Here is a 25,153-nt window from a genome sequence, read left to right on the forward strand (position 1 = left end):
ATACTATAATTATAGCAAAAATGTCCTTCGCTTTAGTCTTTGGTAATTAATTTCATGCATGAGCCTTTGGGGATGATTTTAAATGTGATTTTAAGTAGATTTATTTTTTATATTAACCGGAATAAAGAGGTTTGAAAGTGTGTCACACAGAAGTGACGTCATCTAGCAGCAGCCAATCGAAAAGCACCTTCAGATGACGTTGCTCCCTTGGTGTTTCTTCAATATTGCGCAGTTTGTCAATCAGGCATGAGAAGAAGACAAGGCAGCAAGACTGAGAAGTGATTAGCAATATCTTAAAAGCTAGCTTCCCAAATATCCCAAATATTTTAACGTCGTCTTTGTTATCTGTTGCATCCCGCCCACTCCTCCTTTACTTTTGCTCTGTTGTTTGAATTCTTCGAGTCTTATCTGTGCAAGTCGTGTTTATCTGCGGCTGTGTCACCAGCACCTCTGTCGGCCATTAAACTGCTACCCGAGCGCGCCGCAGTAGAATTCCCAGGCTGCTCGGCTGCCCGAGTTCACACCTTTTTGGTCCACAGGAATCTCAGGAATCCCCAGCTTCCTTTCCATTGTGTGTGTGTGGCAACATGAAGGAAGGGCCCCCGCCTGTTGAAATGCACATCTCCGCCCTTGTATCCACAAGCCAGCAGGCAGTTCTATTCTCACAATAGGCTGAGTCACATTCTCAAATGGCAAAAACTGCTCATTTATGCTAGAACAAAAACTTTTTTTTTTTTTTTGCAACAAACCTCATCGTAATTTTAAATGTCACTTTTAATGTCGAGATCCAAAGAGCTCCAGGTGATTCAGTTTTCCATGCTGATAGAGGCCTGTAGCACAAATAACCCAAATATTATTTCTGCATTATTATAAGATGTCAATTTGTGTTTTTACATGGAAATTTCAAAACAACAAACAATCAAAGTTTGGAAAAAATTGATGAGCATTTTGCTCATAATTTGTACTTCAACATTCATGGGCATCAATGTGGATGAACATTTTCCTGTTGTATGCAGTACAAGCAATTTAGAGCATTTACTTACTCGTGTATATACACAGAGAGCTATAACCACCTGTTGTCTCCGTTTTTTTGTACTTGTACTATGAATGGTATTTTTCCTCTTATATTGGGATATATATTTCAGCCATATTCCCCAGCCCTATTTTTCCACTTCATAAATGTCATACTTAAAATGATATTACTTTAATAGAAATGTTATGTCTCAAAAGTAGTAGTGGTGTTACGTTATGTGTACTAAACCGACATTGAGAAATGTACCCTTCTCGCTCTCTCTCTCTCTTTCTCTCTCTCTCTCTCTCTCTCTCTCTCTCTCTCTCTCTCTCTCTCTCTCTCTCTCTCTCTCTCTCTCTCTCTCTCTCTCTCTCTCTCTCTCTCTCTCTCTCTCTCTCTCTCTCTCTCTCTCTCTCTCCTCTCTGCGTGAACAGCCAGAGAGCGGCATGCACCATGCCATGCACTGCTGTCATGATCCCAGGATTGAGGTTGCAGCAGGTTAATACATGCTATCCAAAAACGATATTTGCGTCATGCAAACGAGGTGTGGCTATTTGCGCTGCCGTTAGTGAATTAGACGCTGCATATCAATGAGGCTCATTTGCATTGGGGTGGGCATATTTTGCATCAAATGTAGGCAAATTACCTAATTTACATACGTGCAAATAACACCGGCGCACCGTGACGCAATCTGTTTGGCAGCGTACTTAGTGACGGATTTCCCCATCTGCGCGTGTTTAGTGAATTAGGCGCTCCCAGATTGCTCAATTTTTAGCGCTGTGAAAAGGCGACGCAAACCTTTAGTGAATAGGCCCCTTTGTTCTTGCGCAAATGTCCACTCGTTTCAAATTTGACGCCCGCAATGTGTACCAATTAAATTCATGTTTACCACAGTGTTTAATTACCTATCCCTTTAACAACACTCATTAAGCGTTTGGAAACTGAGGACATTAAAACTGTTAAAGCTTCATAAGTGGAATTATTTCCCATTCTTGCTTGATGTACACCTTCAGTTGCAAAGCAGTCCAGGGTCTCCGTTTGGGAAACCGGTCTGGACTGCTGGCAGGCTAGTCGAGTACTCACACTCTTTTGCTATGACACCACACTGTTGTGACAAGTGCAGAATGTTGCTTGGCATTGTCTTGCTGAAATAAGCATGAAAAAGACATTGCTTGGATACGAACACCCCCACATGCACATTTGTCATTTGCACACTCACTCTAATGGTCTCATACCAGTGAATGGATGAATTATGTGTCTGAATTGTGCCACAACCGAAACTATAAACATGGCAGACATGCTGACACTCCACAAGCGTGGCGGCCATTCTATGCTGAAACCACCACATTTAACACCACTAAAATACTTAGAAAGAAGAAAGTCTAAATTTCCTATTAGTAGGTGCTGTTTTGCACCAGATCCGATCTGCTTGTGACAGAATGCTGACGAATGACCGGCGTTTATGTGACTCCTGATGTTTTTTGGCAGCTCTGGAATCATTTGCGCCACTGCGGTCTTGACTCATCTGTCGTTCGAGCGTTGCCTGCCGCCGCAGCTCAGCAGCGCCCGTCGGACCCGACGCCGAGCAACATGCAAACACAAACCCGTTCATTCATCGCATCGACACGCGACAGGCCGTGATTCACTTCACGCACACCCACTCGCTCTGTCGTCACAACGAGCCAGCGCCGCGCCGGAGGCTCAGGCTTTTAGCCAAAATCGGATCACTGCCGAGTCCCAACCACGGAGTCTTTGAAGTGCACATGACACCCCGCATTGTAGATCTTTGTGCTTCCTGCTCATAACTGTAAATGGTACAAAAATACTTCTGGGCACTCTTCTTTGGGGGTGCAAAGTGCATGCATGCGAAGCTCACCATTATTGTGCTGTACATTAAGTCATTTAAAGGAATCTTTATCTCTCCCCTTACTATGTTATTCAAAGATATTGGGTGCACATTGATACTAAATTCACAAAACTAGAAATGTTACATGCGAACTGCAGTTTAGACCAAATGTGGCCAAATGATGACTGTTGATGTTCATCTATAGATGATATTTTGAACAAAGCAACCTTTTCTTTACTAGTCCATATTTACCTGTTTCTATCCCAAAAAGTAATATATGTACTTTTTTTATGAGGAAGACCAATTTAATGAAACATTTTAATGAATTCATACCACATTTGAAAAGTGCCAAACCAATACCGCCTGTAATGTTATCTCCTTTGCCAGTTAGGAACCCCAAGATCAAGTCAAACTTTGCTTAGACCAAACCTGAACTAGGTTTAGACCAGTCGAAGACTTTGTTTTGACCAATCCATAGACCACATTTTGAACACCATAACAGTATTATCGACCAGCAGTTGCTAAACCTATCTATGTTACGCACATCTTCAATATTTTCAACTACTACAAAAGTGGTATCACATAAGTAATAATAGATGCAAGGTTACACACCCACTGAAATGTTATCCTGCATTCTGGCTTAGAAAGAACAACCTTTAAAGATGAAGTTAAACTTAAACATTTCTTTACAGTAATATGTTATATTGTCACCCTCTTAAAATAATTGTCATTTTTTTGCAAAAAAAAAATAAAAAAAATGATGGTTTAATTTTGTGTTTCCTGAAAATTTTGAAAAAAGACTTAGGCAATATTATTTTAAGAAGGCGTTGTCGATATGTGACCTCACTAGTCTAAACATGACATGCTGATTAATATTACATTTGTGGAATATGTGTTATGCAGCAAAATCCAGCCGGTTTTATCCATCTCAGGGCAATTTTGCTCCACTTGCTGTCGACTAAAGTTGCTCAGGGCTCAGGCAATGACCAATCACAGCTCACCTGTTTTCTGAATCTGAGCTGTGATTGGTTGTTGTTACCTGAGACCTGAGCAACTGTGATGTCATTTTCACTTGACAACAATTGGCAAAATGACCACTTTCTGATAGATTAAAAAAATAAATAAATAAACTACTGGATTTTGCTGCTTAACTCATATTACACTAACACAATATTAACCAGAATACTATATTAGACTAGTGGGGCTGAATGGAACATATGATAAGAAATTTTGGGGGGGTTGACTTCCCCTTTAACAAGATCTCGACCAACAACACTTTGCTGAGCCTTAGACCAAGCCAAAATAAGATTTAGACCAACTCAATTGGAGTAGATTCTTCCAGTTCTGTGATGTGTGATTATCGCGTAGCCGAAGATTACACTAGCATTATTGGGAAAGAGTGGGGGGGTGTTTGTGAGAAGCATTATGTCACATTGTTGTTATTCTGGGCGACAAAGATGATATAAGATCATGATGCTACACATTGGGTCGGGACCTCCACAGCCACATGAGCTCATCGTAGCCAGGGTGGGAAACAAGCGTAATTCTCTCTTTGAAAAAAAAAAATCTGTCTCAATTGGGTGAGGTGTAAACATTCGGATGGAATTCATAGCTTGGGACTTGTTCTTTTAGCTGGAAAAGAACTCCGGCTATTTGGGTCAAATGTCCTGGGAAGTGAGTCAGGGAGTGTATTTAAAAGTTATGAATGAAGTGTGTATGTGTGGCAATGTGTGTGTAACATGGGTGCAGCAGCATTGCCTTTGATGAGTCACACGACCTCCTGTGAGTAAGCGACTTGCTATGTCATTCCTGGAGGTTTGAAACTCCCGCCCTCCGCCCTGAACCCCCAAGAGCCAGCGAGTGGGTGGAGAAGGGTGGGTAAGGGTGTGGAGAGGGTCCGCACTATTCGATAGGTGTGGTTGGCAGCCACGGCGTGCGTGGGGGTACAATGGCAGGAAGTAAGTGAAGGCTGGCGGAGGATGGGGGGGCCACAACAGAGGCGAGGACCAGGGTTGTACTCAGGTCAACACATGGCAGGGACCTCCGCCCGTGTTGTAAGCTACTTCCTATTCAGGCGCTGTGGTCGCCTCGTGTGTCTTTTAATGATGTCACTACTTTACTCGGATCAAGTAAGAAGTGTGGCTTGGAGTCCAACTGTTTAGCGTTTGTTTGTTTGTTTGTTTGTTTGTTTGTTTGTTTGTTTGTTTGTTTGTTTGTTTGTTTGTTTGTTTGTTTGTTTGTTTGTTTGTTTGGCAACATTACAAAAACAAATATTTTAGAGTTTAGATTCTTATATTATATATATACAAGTATTTGTACGCAGCAGCCATCTTATGTTGCCACTCACGAAGCGAGCCTTACATTGACAACCAATTACTCTGTTGCGTTTTCACGTTATTTATGAAAATGCCAAAATGTGTGTGTATATACACACATATATGTGTGCCTGCATATTAGTCTGTGTATCTGGCACGCAACCCACTGGAAATACACAAGCAGAGGTAAACAAACATGGCGACGCAGGGCAGAATGACACTATTGAAGCAAGGAGGAAATTGACTAATTTATTAATGTGGTGAGTGACATGAATATAATGTATTCTATAGAATGTTAAAAACAAAAATGTGTCTATTTGCATAATGACGTTATCCGTGTGTCAGGGTTTAGATCGGGATATCTATATAAGTGGTACGCTCACAAACGTAAACAGGAATTTTGATTTAAACCTGAATGTAAACAGTCAAAATCTGTTGAAAGACAGTTAACATGCTGTAACTTTTTGTCCTACAATAGAATAATATACAATATACTTCATAAGTCCCGCAATGGGGAAATTCCAGTTTTACATCAGTAGACAGATGTCACAAATCAATGAAGATTTTCACAACATCTGGCAGTGAGACTATATTGCATTCGCGAGTTTGAAAAGCAGCAGCAGCAATAGTGCCATTTTATGTAGCACAACTACTTCGAATACTTCAAAATCTCATTAATCCAAATGACAAAATTCAGGAGCTGGTCATCAGTGAAGATGTTCATCTTGTACAATTTGGTGCTGATTTAAATCTCGGGATCATTTGGCCTTGGTGGAGATCTCTACTAATGTGTCGTTCTAGTGGCTGAAGACCCCAGCCTCTTATGTCGCTCTCCACCCTTCAGGTCCATTTCCACAGGCGTCCCAGCTCTTTGCCGGGGGTTTCCTGACGATACACAAACGCACTCACACAATTTACCCCCTCCCCTCTTTTTCTTCTTCCTCCTCCTTCGTCTTCCCTTCTGTCTTTTTTTTTCTCAATGGATGTCCTCTCTCTAACCTCAATTGAGAGCTGTGTAACAAGACACTCCCCTTCGCTTGCTCACAGAACCCCCTCAACACCCCCCACCCCCACCCCCATTTCCATTTTTTCCCCTTCATTTGAAGAGCCACGCTATAAAGAGAGTGCTGCAGCACTGATCCTGAGTATGTGTGTGTGGAGAGACAGTGTGTGTTGGGGGGCCGAGCAAGGGAGATAGAGAGGAAACATGTGATAGCGCTACTTTGGCTCGTGGAGTTCTAACGGCTGTGATGACTCCAGAGCGCTGGGAAAGCACCTTTAGCCCAGAGGGACACGCGGAACACACAAACGCGCGCATGCGCACACGCTACCATATATTGATATATATATGTGTGTGTGTGTGTCACTGGCCTGTTACTGATTACACTGAGAAGAATGCAACAGCAGGAATAAAAGGCGGACGAGTGAAGAATTTTTTTTTTTTTTTTTTTTTAGAAAGTGAGAGTGTGTGATTTGTCCAAGCGAGGATGTGGGTGAGAACTTGTTACCCAATCGCGTCTTTCCTCTCTCTCTCTCTTTTTCTCTCTCCTCCTCCTCCTCCTCCTCTCTCGCCCACTGATGGACCAGGCAAAAGTTTAAAGAGTGACGCCGGAATCCCGATCGGAGGCAGAGGAGCACGGGACAGCACCGGGACAGTATGAAATGAAGGACTCTCGGAGGAGACTGGGGAAGAGGAGGAGGGGAGGAGGATGTGGGGGGGTCCCCCCTTCATTCCGCAAGTGGCCAAGAGGCAGAAGCGTGGGTAAGTAAAAAAAAAAAAAAAAAAAAAAAAATGAGGGGAGGGGGTTAAAAAGTTCCCAGACTTGCGTGTGCATGCTGCTGTTGATGGCTATCATATGTTCTAAGTTAAACTTTACATTGGTCTCCAAATTGAGGGTTGGGGGGCCAAGAATGGTTCAGCTGTCATTTTTTTTTTTTCTCCGGTTGGCACAATCGCGTTTTGATTCTAGTTAATCATATGACCGGTGTAGTGGGTGACATTGAGCGCTCGAGCTGATTCCGGCTTTCGACGCGCCACAGATGGAGGTGCCGCTTCCTCTCTCGGTCATGCTGAAACAGCCCCCACCCCCCGCCCTCCCCTCTCTCATTCTTGCCTTGGTTTGACACACATAGCGTTCATTCTGCTCGCCGGCGGTGGCGGCATGAATGAAGCGGCTGGAGTAGGAGGCGGAAGGGAGGAGGAGGGCTTGTCATATCGCACAGCGCGGGCTCTATGAATGGACGCGGCTCTTGATTGGCTATGCCGAGGTTTGACGTGCTTGTGTTTGGGCTTTGTTTTGTGAGGGTCAGCGGGGGGCTTAATCATCAGCTGACCACCACTGTGTGTCTATTTATGTGTTTGCATGCTCTCTGATGTTGTTCTTGCAAACGTCTCACACTCATAGTGACTCCGACAACTGCAATTAATCGCGAGTTGTCGCTTTTTTTTTCACTATTTATTTGCACTAAGACATACACGCTTGGCAAAAATCAATTTTCAATCCAAATCAACAATAACTGCCATGGGAACAGTAGTTCACAAAAAAATCCAAACATCAAACATACAATGTTTACATACAATTGTAAATTATATAGGCCGACATAAAACGATAAATAAAATAATAATAATTAAATGACATTACAGAAATGAAATCAGGACATATTCAACTCAACACAAAAGGGAATTTCTTCAAAATATTGCGTATGATTTGTACTTTAGGTCTTTTAATCAATTTTCAAGACTTAATATTCAAATTCGTTTGCAAAATTTTGAAAAATGGGGTTAGATCTTTAAAACTTTTTCTTATGAATAAAGTATTTTGCCTTACATAAAATGAGGTTCGTAGATATTTCCTCATTCTTGTTTTGAGTCCAAAAGTTATGTGATCTCTGGATAAAGAGGCTGGAAATGAAGTGAACATAGGAGTGATCTCCCAGAATAGTTTAACTATTGGACATGGTCGTTTCATATCTCTGTTACAGAACAAACAGATGTTGTCTTCAATATTAAATCCTAATCTCAGCAATTCTTTAGATGGGTAAATATTATTTCTCATTTTAAAATGTGTTTACTTCGTTCCCGCAAACTTTCAATGGAGTCGGAATGTTACGGTTTTGTCAATATAGCTCACGTCAGGCTATCATTGGAATTCCACACATTGCGTTGTCATGTGTGTGATCTACGGTCTAAGCACTTTGATAAGCGTCCACGTCGATGGAAATTGGCGGTGAGATGCTTCGCGGGAATTTCAATGAGATTAGTGTGGAATCTGTCCCCTGTTCCTTCCCTCCTCTCCTTCGCCTTATCAACACTGCCTTATGGAATGAACCCTGCCCTGTCCTACTAGGCAGGAAGCAGGACTGACGCCTTCCTGCAGTCACATTCAGGGAGGTGCAAGGGGTGAGGAAAATATCAATTTATACACTTGGATTATTTTGTCGTAATGGCTCTAAAATATGCAAAAATAATTAATAATTTTACAGCAAGAAATGAAACGAAGGAAAAATTATTATTACATGTTAGGTGATGCAGTATTTGCTCATTTCTTCATTTTGCACATTTTGACAATAAAGCTGTGCGAATGCTTGAGATCAAAAGTGGGAAAGCCACAGCCACACAATTCTAAAAAACAAATAAAACCACAAAAAGTCCCAAAACATGCATGATTATATGGTTGTATCATATTATATTTTGTGAATTTATTATGGCCCTCTGAGGACATAAATGAAAAGCAGTTCCTCAAAAATGATGATAAAATGATCATTTAAAATTCAGATGTTGACCACAGTGAATAGGCCTACATTTTACAAAGCAATAGAAAAAAGACTTTAATTCAAAGTGTGACCACAGTGCGATGAATTTTGGCTTTGACTAATGTGCATGTGTGTGTATTGATGTTCAATGCCACTTTTTTAAAAATCAATTCCAGTACGAATACTCAACTCTTCAGTAGTCACTGATACCAAGCACCAATACCACTATATCTTGATACATAACCCCCCCCCCCCCCCCCCCCCGAAATACAATGACAGATCATTTTAATTAAAGAAAGATTTATGTCTGCCAATATAGCATTTTTCCGTAAAATTGCATGAAATTAATAACAATTTTCTTTTCTTCTAGTTAGTGATTGTACAACGGCCACAAGAGGGTCACGAGAACCAATGCCTTGAAATTAGGCTGAGTATCGGCCCGATACCAATACCTGGTATGACGCATTCCTAGGATTAATAATAATATGATTTATACTTTATTGAATTATTATGCATTTTTTTATTTTTTTATTTTTTTTAAAAGGACACTCCGTCCAGAAATATAGTGGACAGGGAATTTAGTTCCTCAAATACAAATGCGTGGAGTCTAGTGGGAGTAATACTGAATGTAATGTATTAGAATAATATTAAACAATATCTATGTGTATGATATTTATATATAAATAAAATAAAATGACTGTTATGGGGGAAAAAAATTAAGGCATTCTGGATGAAACAAATAAGTGTTACACAACATTGTGGAGTGACCAAAACATAAGAGTCTACTGGAAAATATTTAATACTTTAATAATGTGTACGGACTCACAAACTTCCACACTTTAATTCATAATTTGTCTGGAAGACTGTTTACACACCTCAGTAGGTGCTGCTGTTTTGGCTAGCAACAGCGTTCACATGCAATTTTAAGTTTTAAAGGCAGACACAAGATGACCAAGTTGAAAACGTAAAAAGGAAGTTTCCTGTGAATTTTTCTGAAGACATCTAAGCAGTCCTGTTATGTTTTAATGACTTCTTTGTTTTAACTACGGCGTTGTTAAACATACTCATTTTGCTATGTTGACTTTGTTGAGTCATCGCATTTCAACAATCAAGCCATAATTTACCTGTGGCAGCCTTTCATCTGACCCACATTTTTCCTCTCATTGACACACGCAAGCGCTGAAGGATGTCACGGAGGTCATGTCTTCCAGACGTGCCAAAAAGCCCCCCCCCCCAGTGTAGTTATGCAAGTAAAAGTGTGCTCAGCAGCAGAACAATGTCAACTGGTGCTCATTCCTTCCCTCGTTACTTTCTCTCACTTCGCTGGCCGCGTAACGCCGCATTTGTTTATACAGCAACAAAGCAGGACGCCGTTCTCAGGCTGGAGTTAAGAGCTCAGCGGCGACGTCACGGTTACACTTTGTCTGTGTGTGCGCACACACCTGGCCCGGTTCCTCCTATGCTCATATATGGGCATAGCTTCCCCTACCTGGTCCCCACTCTGAATTCCAATAAGCGGTGCGTTCAAGTGTGTGTGTGTCCATGGCGGATGCACGTCATGGAAAAGTAGGATAAATGGGCGGCCTGTTCTTAAGGTGTTCCTTTTGTTTTCTGAAGGTAATCAGTGAACGGCGTGACTCAGCCAGGTTGATTATACAAAGTGGAAGCATGTCAGTCGTGATACTGCACTCACCTAGATAGCATACGAGACGACCGGAACGTCGCCACCAAGCTGTGATGCCTGCTGATCAGGTTCACACTGGCACCTGGGCTGTTACAGACTGTTGCACGTGATGCAAAAAAAAAAAAAAAAAAGAATTTCTTGGGGACTGAAAAACTTGGATTATGGGATTAGAAAATGTGACAGTGGTGCCTTAAGATAGACATTTATTTGGTTTGTGACCAGCTTGTATGGCAAATCATCTTTCCCCATTAAAAACAATGGAAATGCAATTAATATGTTCCAGCTCCTCCCCCCAAAAAACACCCAATTTCCCTTTCAAATGAAAAATTACACTCAACAATCCAGCTGACACGGACAATGCGATCTGTCCGTTTGCAATGCACTCACATGGGTAGAACTCCAAATCATATCTAATTTTTAGCCACATATAATTGAGGCTTGATTCAGATCATTGGATATTTAATTCCATGTAAGTCCCAATTGGATCACATAACGAAATAAATAAATTGGCTCACGTAATGTAAAACCAATTTACGATGCAAATGAAGGCGTTAGTCTGAAAAATCAAAGTTGTCAGTCCAGTAGTCTAACTTGATACCATCAAGGCCCTTTACAAGGAAGCTAAAATGGAACATAGCTTCCCATCACATCTATTTGGAAACTGACAACCACCTATACCTGTCTACCGGCACAAGCAGGCCAGCTGACACGGGTGCAATTTGTCACTCAAAACGACCCAAAAAGCTTGTGAGGCTACAGCTGAGTCTAACAAAAGCACAATATGAGCAGTCATGGATTATTCTCCTCTTTCTCCTCAACAATTAACCGGGCATGAGCGAACATGCCGATATGAGTGAGTTTAATGTTTTTCCTCAAGCCCCATTAATGTTCTTAAAGATTGCTTCCAAAGATTTTTTTTCCCCAACTTCTTTGCACAAGTTAAAAGTTGTAGTCCTGTAGACCTTGAAGGACAGGAAATGAAACTGTCCGTGGCTCAGATTTGAACAGAACAGATTTATGTTATATTTTAAAGGTATTCATGCGTATCATTGCCGTTATTCCGTTCAGATCAAAGAGGTCCACTTTGAAGATATTTACACTGTCACTAAGACATTTTGTTTGGTCGACATTTAAATTGTTGGATCTTAACTAAAGCGTTTGTGTTATTGTAGTTCAAGTAAAGGCCTTTTCACACTGCACTTAGTAATGCTCAGTTCACTATTGACTATTCATTGTATAAGTGCTGCAGGGGCACGAGGACAGAACGTCGTGTCGCGTCGCAGTACGCAAGAAGGGTGATTGCAGAGAGACGTGCCGTGCACTCGAGCTGAAATAATGTTGCAATGATGTCATAAGGTTCAAGACCACCTGATGGGATGGGTAAATTAAGGTGACCAGACGTCCAATTTGACCGGGACAGTCTCCTTTCTGAACCTTGGGTCCCACATGATGTGGAGTTCGCCAACCTCATTGTGTTGTCCCAATATTACACAGGCCCCGTTTTTTCCATGTGCATGTCAGTCAAACAGTTGTCATAGCGATTTATAGGAGAACCCATTAAGGGAGAATTTAACTGTTAAAATCCTTCCTACTTACTTCCAAATTCACATTTGCATTCTCATTCACATCTGCACCTAAACGCGACCAGACATTGACCAGAACTACTTCCTGCTTTTGCATCTAAGAATCATGGGAAATGTAGTCCTACTATCTACCACAGTCATCACTTGCCGGTCCGACAACGCAAGCTCCCATATTATATATAGCCTATATTTCCATATATATTTCCATATATTTCCAGTGTTACAATGTGAAGGTATACGACACAGCCAGCTTCCAATAGCTATTGGGACAGAGCAAAAAACGTTGGATAATGGAGAGTGCATTGACTTGTTTAGCGCTGCTGAACTGTCAGATAACATTTAGCATTAGCGATATCTGTTGATGAAGATCAGTAAAACAAACATGCTGTCGTAGTGTCATGTGTTTGTAACTCACATAAGACGTTAACGTAGTTTAAAGCTCAAGTAAGAAATTCATGTTATTGTAGCTTGGAAAGAAATTTCATTCACTTTGTCGTAGCCTTGCTAATGCAACAAAGATGTTTGTATTGTCATAGTTCTACTGATTGACTTTTTACATTATCTTAGCTTGAGCAAGATAGTCAAGATGTCATAGTTCATCTAAGATATTTATGTTGACGTAGATCAGCAAAGATTGACAAGCTTTACAGTGACATTCACGTTCTGTGGCCACTGCGCTGTCATAGCTCGAATAAAGTACCCATGTAAACGGACCGACTGTCCAGGTTCTCTAAGGTGCATTTATCAGTGTGGTGTTAGCATTCCGGGTGGGGGCAGGTCAGGCATGGGCAGCCAGGTTATGGCGCTGCAAACAGAGCGTGCATTATAGCATTAAAGCCTCCACGATGCCTTGTGTTGAGCCTAATCAAGCAGATTTATAGCTGCCATAGTGCACTGCTGGTCCCAGCGTAAAATACTGTGACCCCCCCCCCAAAAGGTGACGGGGAACACAGGAGTTTCTCGTGACTGCCGATCTGACCATCGCTCGTCTCAGCGTGTGTTTCTATCCCTGCTCCTGCCCTCACTCGGCTTCCTTTCGCGTTTGCCAGGCCTGAAGCAGCTAAAGGAAGAAGTTTGCTTTTCCTCAGTCTACGTGCCAGCTCCTTCCCATCAGTCCAGCCCACTGGAAGGGCCCGGAAAGGGGTATCTGCAGTCCGGGGTACGAGGAAGGGGCTCCCTCTGGAGACTCTCCTTGGCTCTGGCCTGATGTGAGACTCTCAAGACCACCACTTGGAAGCATTCTGGGTTCAGTTTTACTGCGAGGCATTTAAAAGCAGTGTCACAAGAGAGAAGGAAAACAGACTTCACCAGCCTGTGTGGCAGCAACCATCTGCTTGATCGACTATACTAGCTAAAACTCTTTGGCTGGGCAACAGAAAAGGGCTTTGTAATACTTTTTCTACCAGTCGGCTTCTAGTGGACCTGAATATCTCATTGTTGATATATCTGATTTATTGGTTACTGGCCTGGTGGGAGTCCTTGAGAGCACTTTGTAGAATTGACTCTCAGTTTAACCAACATTAACGCTGACGCGGACCCGTCGCCATGGGCGGGCCTTGGGGGTCCGTGCCCGCCCTGTCAGTCAGCCGTGCCCGCCCTAGCAAGATGACTCACCAACTATTCGTCCTATCAGTCACGTAAACTTGTGCCTTCTGTTTTAAGTAAAGCATGGCGTGCCAGCCAACCACATACCTCCTTTCAAGTTTGGCTGTGATTGACAACTAAGCGAGCCAATGACAATCAGGATCAGGAGGGATGGGGTGGGGCGGGGGGGAGACGCGCGCTCTGCAGACGTGCCTTAGCCAAATCTACTTCCGGGTAGATAGTGCGCATTTGTCGGCTGGCGCTGGCACAAAGACTGAGCAGTGAGCACGTCGTGCCGCTTTAATGGAAGCCACCAAATGCCAAACCTTGATCCAGGATGACACAGTTGATATCAATGGGAATCCTGAGTCCACTGGTTACGTTTACAAGTGAGTGTCAAACTTTTATTTTAATTAGTCAAGCCACACGGCACGGATGAATTGTAGCAATACACAGTATGCTGTTAACAGACCCAAGCAGTCACACATACACAACAACAACTATGGAGCATAAAATTATTTATCACTAAAGCAGTTGCAGTACAATGTGAGTTGAATTCTCTTTTTTTATTGCCAAGTTTGTTCAAGTTGATGAATGTCACTAAGTTCTAATTAAAAAAACAGCACTTTACACATCCTTTTGGATTGATATTCTGCTTAGTTTTTCACTGAACCTATATGTTGTTTCTGTATATCATCGACATAACTCAACCTTATTTCTAAATCACTTTAAAACAGCCATTGCTGCATACAAAGTGCTGTGCATGGAATAGAAATTAGTCTTTTAGTAGACACAAGTGAAATAAAATAATTAGTGCTGTCAAACGATTCAAATTTTTAATCTGATTAATCACACTTTTTAATTTTGATTAATCACGATTAATCAGCTAAATTATTTGCTTAATATAAAATAAATACAAAATACCGTAATATTTTGACATTAACGCATTTTATTATCTGAATGTCATTTGCAAACATTGATTAAATGCATGTACGCAATTGCATGCATGCGTGTATTGTTCAAAACGTAACAGCATCATATCAATTGGGTGCAATTAAGCAATTATTAATTAAACGGAAATTACTTTTGTTTTATCTAAATCTATCTATTGGGGTGTTTTTTAAAGCGAAATTTACCACCGAGCACACCAACTGGAGTTACTCCGCTCATTTTGGAACAACAGGCGTAGGAAATGCCGTGCATTGACCTAATCACGGACCTGCGCAGCCTTCAATGTAACCATCCGCGGTTACGTTCAAGGCTCAAGTGCGGTAAAAAAAAAAATAGTGCGATTAATCTGCGTTAATACGTGATTAATGCGACAATTTTCTGTGATTAATTAATCTATTAATGCTTTAACTTTGACAGCCCTAAAAATAACACAAAATACAATTAATTCGAGTAAATATAAGTAGATAAGTATACACGCAAATAAAATACTAAAAAAAAAATATTCTTTATAAGTATATAAATAAAATAACACAAAATACAGAAGGCACCATAAAAAAAAGTAAAATGATGTGAAGTCTCATGCTGAGTCAAAGATCAAAGAAGAGAGATGTCTGGCAAAAATGAAAGGAAATTTTGTCCATATCGTACAGCCCTAATCCAACACGCAAATGAAGGCAACTGCTAGCCAATTCCAGATAGAAGGGGCTGGGTCACAGAGTCATTCATTCGGACATAGTTGTTTACAGAAGTGAAGAGTGGATTTGTTTCAAATGAACTTTTGAGTTGAATAAATGCAAAATGAACTACACATTTTTTTTTCAGTTTGTCTTTGAGATTTCAGAATGAACTGCCGCTTTTAAGTGACAGAAAATATTTCTGAACACTTTTGCAGTTGCCGCTGTTCAACCTGATGAACATTTGATTTAGGTTGAGAAAGTGTGCCCCCCCCCAAAAAAAAGGTAATGCCCCCCCTACAATTTCTTTCTGGTTACGGGTCTGCGCTGATGTGTCATTGTGTCACACGAAGATATATTTTAATTTAGCATTTTAGTTAGCAAATATTCTATGGCTGCGGCTAACAATGCATAAATTGTGTAGTAAATGTTATGAAGCGTGTGTCTGCACGCTGTGTTCCATCATTACTGTCTCATTCAAACTCCACACTTAAAACTCACACTTTAACATGTACCCACTTTTAGTGTATAGAGAGAAACTGTTATCCAAAAAATATCAATCCTGAGTCAAATTTGAATGTCTGCGATTTGGAGGTCTCAAATGGGTTATTGTCATGTCATTCAACAGTGAAAACCACATTTGTATTTTGGACTCGTTGTGCTGTTCCCCAAAACCAAGTCTTGTGTTACAAATGCTTCCACGATACCACCAATAACAATTATTATTTTATTATTTATTACTATTAAGGTTTGAACATTGAGAATGTTTAAACAAGAGAGAAATGTGAGAATTTCATTTATTGCGGGTATTTTTTGGAACCTAACCTCAGCGGAAAACGAGGGAACACTGTCTACCCCATTCAGGTATAATTTTATGAAGTACACAATGGTACGTTACACTTAGGTCTTCTTTATGTGGATTGGGAGAGCACTGGCCTATTGACACCTTGCTCATAAAGAAATCCTATCTGGCTTATGTACATGAACTGATGAAGCCTGCTCTGGTGAGAGGCGAAACGTTTTCTAAGACAACCAGAACAGTCCAGTTGCAACCGAATCAATGCCCTGAGAATAATATGAGCAGGATGACTGAGAATATTCTCAACCTTGGCACTTTATGATGGTTTGTAATGGGCTATATGCAGTGGAGGAGGCGGGACTTCCGAATTCCGGGTTTCACACAACAGCTTTGTTTCCGGTTCTGTTTGTGACCTCTGGGCCAGTACTTGCGCTTTCGCCTTTGTGCCCACTCGGTTGCGTGTTTCCAGCGACGGTGCGAGTGTGTAGTGTGTCTGTCTCAGTTGTCTGAAGCATTTCAGAGGGCTGAGACGCAAACAAAGCTGTGACGCAATTGTATAGTAGCAACTATGAAACTATATGAATTGTTACATCCTATATTCACACATTTTAAATGCAAACAATATAAATGTATTAAGCTTACTGTTATATTTTTCTCTTCTTTATGATTATGCCCTGCGATTGGCTGGCAACCAATTCAGGCTGTCCCCCGCCTACTGCCTGAAGCCAGCTGGGATAGGCTCCAGCACCCCCGCGACGATTGTGAGGACAAGCGGTTAAGAAAATGGAAGGATGGACTTCTGTATGATTAAGTGGTTGATGGTGTGGAATTGATCGCACTGTGAAACAGTTCTGTCAAAATGGAGTGCATCTTGTATCTGCAATCTGCACAGGTATTGTTAAATTACTCTCATATACAAGTAGATATAAAACACTGGCGTGAAAAAAAAAGGAGTTAAGAACATTCCCTAAAAATAATGAATGAATAGTAGATGTGTCATTATTCAATGCATTGAATAGAATGCCACGTGGTATTATTGTAACTCCACAATCGTGTCTCCCGATTGTCGGTTACCTCCCATTAGATTAAACAGCGGAGTTATATGTGTACCGCACGCAGTAGAGAGAAAGGGAATGCATCCACACCCAGCTCACACATCCTACACACCCACGCACCCACACACACACACGCACACACACCAACCAGTGTCACTTGTAACAAAAATGCAACGTACGCTTGCACACACGCATTCTTGTCCAGCGGTCACCCCCTACTTTGAGGCTTAGGCAGGGTACTGATTCACTTCCTCTTCACTTCCCCCACAATGTGCTGCTCTTGTGTGTGTGTGCGCGCGCGCGTGTGCGTGCGTGTGTGTGCGTGTTCGCAGCAGTTGTCACTTTGTGAATGCATGTGTGTCTGCGTGTGCGAATGTGGATGTGGTCAGGCCCAGTCATCTTCCAGGCAGCTCAGAGGAAAGCCACATCAACTGCCATTCACCACACTCTAGGAATAGACTTGCCCAGTGCAGGCAGGAATGGAATGGCACGCCTGGCCCCGCCCCTCCCCAGTGTACAGCTTGCAGTGCATCACAAAAGCTGTTCCTATTGTTTTTGATCGTCTCGAGTAGCTTATTCATGTTACCAAAAATAAATAAATAAATAAGTCTGGGATGGAATATCACCACTGTCCAATGGAATCTCCAAGTATTTGCAGGTTGTTGTTGTTTTTTAACCTAAAAAAAAGTTTTTTGTTTTTTTTTCTTTCATTCCTTCTTTCTTGCATTTATTTTTCTAAAAAATGTTTGCAGGGTAGCCTGAAAAAATGCTGGTCTCATAAACAAAATGGACAGTAGCTGGCCAGTCCAGAAATATGTATCAACTATTTTATTTTTAAACTGGCTATTCAGGGGGGCAAAAAAAGTCAATACAAAATTTATCCTTTTTTATCCACTTATATTTCAGAAAATTTAGGATAATGAGTTAATAATTTGACATTATTGCTTTCATAAAATAAGCATTTGTTAATCTCCTGTTTTTACAGCAGTGAAACAAAATTGATATTAGAAGCACACAATAGTATGACTATATGAAAGAAATAGCTGTGAATTGTAAAAAAAAAAAAAGAAGAAGAAGAAGAACAAGAAAAAGAAAAAGAAAACATCTCCTTTTTCATCTTTTTCACCCCTAAAATTATTGGATAAATTAAGAAAAATATTTTTGATGAAGCAGGAAAAATAGTTTTAAAAAAAAAATAGTAGGCAGGGTGCACCCTGAACTGGTTGCCTGATATCTAAATATATAAACATATATATATATATATATATATATATATATATATATATATAGAGAGAGAGAGAGAGAGAGAGAGAGAGAGAGAGAGAGAGAGAGAAATAATTCTTCTTCTTATTATTATTAATAATGTATATGTATATGTTATTTAATGTATTATTTTTAATGTATATCCTAAAACTGTAACAATACTATCTATGCATTTCAGCTAAAAAAATAAATAAATAAATAAATAAACGTATTTAAGTATTTAGAAATACATGTTTGTATTAGTTCCTCTCTTCTCCCGTTGAACCTTGACCTCAGGCCGCTATCGCGACTCCACTCCGCACTTCCAGTGGAAAAAAACGGGATAGTTTCATGTGCCGGCACGGCAAAGGTGTCAGCATCACCAAAGCATGGAAAGAAAAGTCCGAGATAAGACGCAGCTCAGAGATTAGAAACTTATCTCTCTCATTCCTGAGAGCAAACTCAACCGTGACGATCTGGTCGAGTTAATATCACACCTGAACCTGTAACGCTGACGACATGTTTAATACAACATTGTAAGGCATACGTAGCCATAGTTTGTGACTTCTTTTTTCTTTTTATTGAAAACATTGACAAAAAACGTGTTTTTAGGGGAGACGAGCAAAACAGTGTTTGGGAAACATCAAATGTTTACAACTGTCAACAAGAATACATTTGTAGACAAAAGAAAATGGAGATTGTTTCTATTCATTTGACAGTGAGAATCTGTAAACGTTTGATGCTAACAAAAGAAACAGACAAGCACCAAGTTCAGTTGTATCCCATTCAGTATTCATTTTCTTCTAGTTCACTGCTGAAGGACAAGTAGCCATGTCAGTCATGTTGGAAATTAGTTAGTTAGTTTCTTCTTTGGCCCAAAGTAGTTTTGGTGCAATGCTGCTAACAAATGCTAGCACACTGGGCTCTATTTTCCTCATCCTGATTTTCGTATGAGTGCAAGGCTAGCTGGGTGAAGATGTGCCTGATGGAATGACAATTTGGTGGCAGAAAGTCAATGTAACACGAGGGCATCAAAGCCTCTGAATCACTGTTATCCCACTGGCTGGCACAGCTATGGGGTGGGTTGGGCACACAAACAATTTGGGGTGGCGGGGCGGTCTCCACCTGTCCACTTCATGGAGTACTGTAGATGTGCTTCCATTATGTCAAGACCCGTGCGCAACTTGCGTGTGAGATTCCAAGGGAATGAAGGGAGCCACTTTGACTGGCCATGATTGAACTCACTGTAATCATTTCCACAACGGTGCAGCTTCCCTCTCAGAGATCTACCGACAAAATTAGCAACATCGGATTTCACTCGTCTTCGCTCAGTTACGCCACGTGCCGTGCAGGATTTACAACCGTTACAAAAAATGGAGCCTATTGTGGCTGATTTATGTATTTATTTATTTATTTTTTCGTTTCAGGTCACGCAAGACAGTGAAGCTTTTCCCCCCAGAGCCGTTAGTTGAACACAGCCTTCAAGAGAGGTAAATATCCACCTGTGTCCTCATTTTGTCGATGAAGAATTATTTTTTTAGGGTCCAAATAAGTATCTTCCAAGTTTTGTATTGTTTTTCTTTTCATCCAAAACCTGAAGAAAAAAAATAATTGGCTTTGCAATGCATGATGGCCAACCTAAAATGCATGAATCGTTTTATTTCCCATACCATAAAGTCAAATGTTGTTTTTACGTTAAAAACTACATTTAAAGACCCACATTTTATTTGATTTTTTATCCCACAGCGATGCAATAGATACCAACTTTCATAGCAATACTGATCAAAAAGAAGAAGCATGTATCGCCAAAGGTTCTTTTTTGTGTCTAAAACATAAAGAGAAAAACAAAAAACATTTTTTTTTAGCAACATAATTTTCACTGCGTCACATTATAATTGCATCAATTAAAAGAATGTATCTTCAATAGTTTTTTATTTTTCCACAGTAGATTGACAAATATTTATTCGGTAAAAAATTATATATAGATATATAAAAATGATATTATTATTATTATTATCCATCCATCCATCTATCCATTTACTACCGCTTATCCGAGGTCGGGTCGCTATATATATATATATATATATATATATATATATATATATATATATATATATATATATATATATATATATATATATATATATATATATATATATATATATATATATATATATGTCCAAATGCTGCATGTTTCTTTTCATCTAGAAAATGCCAAAAACTAGTTTTTGGATTAAAAATAAAGTTGTTTTGAGTGACATGAAAATAAATCCTAATTTTTCAATAAGAAGCATTTCCAGTGAAACCCCATGTATGTTTTTAAAAGTATTACTGAGCACCTCATGTCACTGTCACGCATTCAAGAAACTTCAAATATCATTTTGAAGGAACAAAAATCCACTCTCACTCCCACCGTGCTCCAAATAAGAGGTCAAGCGTGCATGCTTCTTGACAAAATGTTCGACCAAGAACAAACATTTTGCTACCTTAAATCTCTGATCTGATCGCTAAATTTGTATTTGCATGTATACTGTGGAAAAACAACTTTTGCTTAAAAATCTGTGATACAGCGAGAGTTCACTGTATCTCCCACAGCAATTATTTGAAAATTAACAAAAAAAACAAAAAACAAAAAACAACAAAAACAACAGGAGAGTTCCTATAGGGGCTAATGTTGACGGTGTTAGCTTAGCCTCTTATAGCATTCCATTATAAGCCTTGAAAGCCTTTCGGACATTCCAGCATTTGGCATGATTGTGGCACAAAATTGCAGCGTGACAATGACAATGTGACGGAGGAAGAGCCTTAATGGCTGGAATGTGTGTCGTTTGGGGAGAAGCCCAGCGCATTTGGTCCTTAATAAAAGCAACATTGGAGTCAAGTGACCGTCAGCTGGCCGCCATCTATTTGATCAACGTGGCGGTCACGAGCTCTCAGGTATGCGGCGTTGGGCTCTTCACCTATACGTGACATTTTACTCAAACCGGCTCAGTGGCTCCATTATGCGTCGTCGCTGGAGCCGGCCACATTAGCCTCGGGGCTAATGTGAAAGAATGACAGGAATCTGGCGACTGATAATGCCACGCTTGGAGATGTTCGTCAGCGGATAATCTCCCATATCCTTCCCCGCCCTCGGGCTGCGCCCCATGAGTTGTATTAAAGGGATGTTCCCTGCTCTTCCCCCCGCAGACGGGACTCTCCCCCGGATCCGGTTGCGCACGGCGGCCGGCCGTCACTTGCTCAGTAGGCAGTGTAGATCCTGTGTAGCAATCAGCAGCTACATCTGGCTACTGGGTCTCTGGCGGCTCGGCCTGCTTCCCGCTACGTTCCATTCGCATTGGGCGCCAGCCTCCTGATTGGAGAGGCGGTGGCGAGGGGCGCTCCATCCTGTGACCTCCCGCAGACAGGATGTTCTCTGTCACATCTCCACAAGGGGCCCTTGTGTCTGTATCCACCATCCTTCTTTAAAGGCTTCCTGTTTGGAAACTCATCGATTTGCTTTGTCCTGAACCTGGCATACAATGTAGATTTCTGTGTGCTACAATTCTACAGCTACATTGTCTGCTGGGTTTCTGGCTAGCAATATAATCGGCAACTGATTCATGAGCCTCAGTAGGAAGAAGGTAAGCTAGCTGTGATGTAACAAAACCAAAACATTCCTACAATAAAAATACAATTTTGCACATTAATTGTTGCTGGTTTCATTTGTTCGAGTGAATGTCTTGCTTATGATTTATTTATGGATTTGAAGAATTCATTTCTGTGGAATCAGGAATTGAGTTGTTTTTTTATATACAGATTTATCATATTGTTTTAGTTAAAGTGATAGTGATGGGTAATATCAGAATTTGCATTTGCTTATTTCATTTTGCATATTTACTTTATGTATTTTTTCAGCATGATAAGAACGCATATATCGCTGGCATGGGCCCGAAACCTCACAAGTCACAATTTGGTTAAATTCATATTTAAAAAAATAAATAAATAAAAAATCTATACTACTGGTCAGGCCACAGATGTGGGTGTTAATTTTCACAAATTATTGATCAATATAAAGTGCTGAAAATGGCTTACTCTCTTTGATGATGATGATGATGATGATGATGATTTTAATGGTTGAACAAACATGCCATTTTTGGGGTGTCTTGAAGAGTGACTATTTCTGAGGTGCAAGGTTATTTTGATGGATGGATGGATGGATGGATGGATGGATGGATGGATGGATGGATGGATGGATGGATGGATGGATGGATGGATAGATAGATAGATAGATAGATAGATAGATAGATAGATAGATAGATAGATAGATAGATAGATAGATAGATAGATAGATAGATAGATCTAACAAACTGCTTATTTTGTTCTCATACAAAATAACATGTCAAAACACGATTTTGAACAGGAATGAGGCATTTCAAAGTATTTTCTATTCAGGAAAATCAAAATTTAAAAAATGCATATGTAAATTGATAGATAATGATTATACTGTAATTTTTTTAGTATTGAAAATATAATTCTGTTTGAAGGCGCTTCTACATAATGTATTAACAATTAAACTATTTTGGTAATTACAAATGCATTTCATTCAATAGAGATATTTCACAAACCATACTTAGCTTAGGATTTTTTTTAATTGCATGTTTGCCACACGTATGGCCGACAATCCATAGGTTGGCGACCACTAATCTTAAAATGGTTTCACATGCCAGACAAAGATGGCAGACGGAATAGAGAGAAGTGTGGCAAATAAGGAGCACAAAGGCGGTTGCCAGACTGCTGTCACGTTGGCTGCTTATTAACACCGTGACAATGTCTTGCCTGCACACACTCACACATGCAGACATTATAAATCACAAGCTTTTGTCACATATTTCCTGACATGAAACTTATGGAAGTCTGCCTTTTCTCCTTAAAAATAGAAACTTACAATTTTACTTCCATGCCAATATAATTCTGGTGTTTGTTTCATTGTATTACACTGATGTTGACAACCGACGACACCGGATTTAATTCCCCCCCCCACCCAAAAAAAACCAAACAAACCCACAAGACAACAAGCCGAGGGCACGTGCGCTGTTGGCCACGGAGCAATAAAAGTCAGCGAAAGAAGGAGAGAGGATGAAAATGAGTCAAATCAGCGGGGAGTTGTGTCAGCGCTCTGCCAGCGACAAAATATAGATTTATTGCAACACAGCCAAGAAAACAAAATAAGGATAACAATTTTGAGATGTGGAAGCTTGGAAGTCTTTTATTTAGAAAATGGAGACTGCAAACAAAAGGAAAGGTTATAAGACCTTCAATTCCCCAAAAAGAACTCACCTGAAAATGTTGTTTCATTGAAACATTGTTTTGCATTTGAGGATTCGGGAATCATGTTATCGCAAACCGAAAAGATGAATTTGGGGTGGCTTGTGGCATTAAAAGGTGCTTATAGAATTACCACCTTCTCTCCGGCATGCTCTCACATTCCAAAAACATGCATATTAGCTTCATTGAATTTGCAATTGTCCATTGTTATATAGTGTGAATGCTTGGTTGTGAAAATGAGCCTGGAACAGTCCAGGATGTCCACCGCCTCTCCCCCAAAGTCATCTGGACTCGGTTCCAGCTCACCCGACACCCTGATCGAGTATAGAAAATGGAGGGATGGATAACACAATGCACAGTATATCAAAAGCCAACATGTTTGGACGCAAATTTCATGCACGCCTTTGTTCAGAGTAAACTTCTCCAATAATGATGACCTAAGATTATTTCTCGATACAGCGAGATGGACCAGTGCGAGTGAAAAGGTCAATCCCTGTGATGTACAAATTTATTTAAAAGCTGAATGACTCAAATAATGAAATAATTGCATATTTATCAAACATCGTCTTAAGCACTGCACAATACCTGCATGTCCCAGATCTGGAAGCATTGGTAGACTGCCTCTTGTATGATGTGTGTGTATATTTGCATATCATTATTGTGTATCTTGTATGTCTGTGTCTTGGACCTTTCTCTAATAAAGCAAATCATGCATTCATTTGCAAAGAATTAATATTCAATACATGATTTTTTTTTTTTTTTCCCTTGCAGGCTTACAGCTGATAAAACGCTAATTGGTGCTTTGGATATCACAGATTAAATATTTTTTATTTTTATTTTTATTTTTTTTAATATGTCAAGACAGTAACGACATTTAATGCTGATTCATACTGGACCAATGATGATGTGTTGTAAATTTGATGTCTGCTTTAGGAATATGAATAAACAAGCTTAGCTTAGACTTTTAATGTATAAGGTATCAAACCAGGGTCAGGGTTTCAAATTAGTATTTTAAGACAAGGTATGGTTTTAACCTAAGAAGCTAATATTGATAGCAATGAGTGTTATTGTACCAAGCCACTCACAAACTGGCAAATTTAAAGGGATACTTTACTTAATTTTGCCATTTTCAGCAGTAAATCTTTCGCTATAATTAATTTGATCACTTCATTATTTTTCATGTACAATTAATCATCGTCCTGAGCTGTGATTGGCCGTTACATGAGCCCTGCACACGTGATGTCATTTTCAGTCGACAGCAAGTGGCAAAATGTGTTCTTAAAGTATTAATTGTACATGAAATGTTATTAAATTCATTACAGACAAAATATTAACTTTTTCTTGCTGA

The 25,153-nt window shown here is 40.2% G+C and overlaps 1 long non-coding RNA gene across 1 annotated transcript in view; it reads left to right on the top strand.

Annotated features, from left to right (window-relative positions):
• Nucleotides 1–21,995, top strand: part of LOC144030873 (uncharacterized) — a 41,006-nt gene extending 19,011 nt beyond the window's left edge. The window contains exons 4-6 of the long non-coding RNA XR_013287383.1: nucleotides 6,761–6,935; nucleotides 19,926–19,988; nucleotides 21,688–21,995. This is a non-coding gene — a long non-coding RNA (uncharacterized LOC144030873). The remainder of the gene's footprint in view (nucleotides 1–6,760; nucleotides 6,936–19,925; nucleotides 19,989–21,687) is intronic.
• Nucleotides 21,996–25,153: the final 3,158 nt, after the last annotated feature.

Source organism: Festucalex cinctus, chromosome 11 (assembly GCF_051991245.1).
Source record: "Festucalex cinctus isolate MCC-2025b chromosome 11, RoL_Fcin_1.0, whole genome shotgun sequence".
NCBI classification, from domain to species: domain Eukaryota; kingdom Metazoa; phylum Chordata; class Actinopteri; order Syngnathiformes; family Syngnathidae; genus Festucalex; species Festucalex cinctus.